This window comes from Electrona antarctica (genome assembly GCF_951216825.1).
Source record: "Electrona antarctica genome assembly, chromosome: 20".
NCBI lineage: Eukaryota > Metazoa > Chordata > Actinopteri > Myctophiformes > Myctophidae > Electrona > Electrona antarctica.
In genome coordinates, this window is record NC_136801.1 from 23,201,345 (window position 1) to 23,204,351 (window position 3,007).

The window sequence follows — 3,007 nt, forward strand, 5'->3', positions numbered from 1 at the left end:
AAGGCCGTCGGGCTCGGGAGTCGAACCCGCTGCCATGGGTTAGTTTTAACCTGCCACACGTCGGGAGCCACGGATTCGTTTTTAACCTGCCACGGGTTAGTTTTTAACCTGCCGCGGGTTAGTTTTAAGGTGCCACGTCATGTCGGGAGCGACGGTGTTGTCGGACCGATGCCTGTCGGACTGTTAGTATGTCTAACCAACGTATATGCACTCCCGGAAAAAAATACACTATTTGTTTTGAGTCTCTCTCTACTCTATAGGGTTTTGACAGCAAATGTTGACATAGTTTTAGTCAGTCTTTTGAATAAAATTCCATTCGTTTTAGTCATATTTTTAGTCATATGAAATATTTTAGTTTCAGCAATACCATATTTAAATACCAGTTGATTTCAGTCAACTAAATCTACAGTTGATGTAGTTGACTAAAATGCATTTTGGCCGACAAAAACAATTAGTACTTTTTTCCACCAATACACCACTGGCAGCTGATGTACAGTACAGTACAGTACAGTACAGTACAGTACAGTACAGTACAGTACAGTACAGTACAGTACAGTACAGTACAGTACAGTACAGCAGTGTTTCCCAACCTTTTTTGTCCCAGGGCACACTTTTCATAGCCTAAAAATCTCAGGGCACACCACGGTGTGTAGGCCTATCTATATACATATACATACACATGTGTATGTATGTGTGTGTAAATATATATATATATATACAGTGTTGGGAAAGTTCATTTATTTTAGACTTTATTGAATAAAAAAACCTTGGGGGATTAATAAAGTGACAACTTTTACAATATCTCCATTACCATTATCCAAATTAATTCCTTATTATATATATTTTTTTAAATACATTTTGGAGAAAAAAATAGCTCATATGCAATGTGAAATGCCACCTAATTCTTAATCCTTTTCCTTGTCTTTATTATGGGCCAACTTGTGAAAGCTGCATGCTTTTATTGTGAAGGGTCTGTTCTCACAGCCTGCATATTTCCACGTGCTGAAAATAGCTGATCGACAAGCTCACAACACGTTGCGGACGCAACGTGTTGTGAGCTTGTAAATCAGCCATTTTCAGCATGGAACACGTGTACGACGAAGAATAAATCAGGCATCACTGCGCTTCTGTGGAGGATTTTGTTCGCCGAACGAGGCGATCATGTATGGACACTTGGACAGCTATTTTTCGTGGCACATTATGTTTAATCACAACAACGTCACGTTTACTTTACCTCCTCAGTGTTTGGGTCGGGACATTGTAGGACTGTATGTGTCTGCTGTCTACGTGCGCTCCAGTCTTACTGGAGGGGGCGAAATGTAGCGTCTTCTGGATGCATCTCTTTAGCATTAACATTTCAATGGCCGAGGGTCGTTAGAGTCTATTGTTCCGCAGTTGTTGTTATCGCACGTCTAATGGTTAGACGTGTGACAACAACAACGATTGCTTTCGGGGGAGGGTTAGTGTTATTTTCGGTCAAATCAGGCGGCACACCTGGACACATCAAACGGCACAGTAAAGTGCCGCGGCACACAGGTTGGGAAACACTGCAGTACAGTACAGTACAGTACAGTACAGTACAGTACAGTACAGTACAGTACAGTACAGTACAGTACAGTACAGTACAGTACAGTACAGTACAGTACAGTACAGTACAGTAATGCTCCAACAAGGCAGTGCAATCAAGTTTCTGTTATATTGCATTCTCGTTCTTCTCTCGTTCTGCAGACTGCGCCCCGGGCCAGTGTAATAACTGGATGAACCTATATTTCTCATCTTAAAACGTTTCCAAAAACATATCATTGCTGTCAGGCAAGAAACCTATTATCTCCAAAATATTTCTTCGTAAATTAACTCCCTACTACTTGATCATACTAACAGCGTCACACAACAGTTTCAAAAGTAGCAGATCCAAAATGCGGATCTGCCATATTTTGCCTTTTTTATTTTTTAAAAGTTAACAGTTCTGTCCATACTGTGTGAGGTTTCGACCCGACAGAGACAATATTCTACTGTTTAACTTTAAAGATGGAGTTCCGTGATTTGTTTCCACCTTAAAACATGATCATCAGGTATTATTATAAGATTTCTTTCTAAAAAGTGTGCAGTATTTGTTAAAATGTAGTTCATTAAGTGCCTGGTTTGCCTGGTGGGTGGTGAATCCACCTGAACCCACAGCTGTGGTTGTATGATAAGGGGGAGGGGTTAGGAGAGGGGATGATATTGTGAGGTCACTATATCACTGTATATTTCATTGGCACATTTGACGTTTCAGCCTCCAAGAAGATACCCTACATACAAAAGGAAGACATCATTGCACATAACAACCACACCAAAGGGTCTAATGAAGTAGGCTACTGTCACCTCATAAACACTTGAAAACTGGAAAAAATACAAAAATCACAGCACTCCATCTTTAAAAATGAATTCAGAAACAGTAGCGGTTTGTTTACCTTCAACATGCAGCACCGCATCCTAATGTCTAGCAGCCTAATTAATGTATATGATAACACTTAGCAAGTACACTTAGCTATCTGAAAAAAATCATTAACATGGTGAAACACATCTTGATGATGTCATCAAGATGCGTTTCACCAAGATAATGATTTTTCATACTTACAGTTCTAGGAAACACAGAATGGGGGGACTTTTTTATTATTTCCTAATAAAGCTCTAAGGTATACTAATGACAGTAAAATATTGAAAATGAGTGGAATGCCCCTTTAAGGGCCCATGACGTAGATGTCCGTCATGGTACTGTCATGTGCCCGAGACGGAGATTGATTAATCTCCGTCAAATGAATGATATCAAACCCGGTCGCATCGCTCCACAGCCTAGAAGCGCTTGTTGCGCAATCCTCTGTGTTGCACAACAGTGACACATCATCGAAAATGTTCCCTGCCTGTTTAGCCCACGACAACGAAAATCTTAAAACTAATAACTTGCGATCTAGACGGCCCTCCGCTGTCCAGTCGCTAGTCTCGTTAGATTTGATTTTACCTCCCG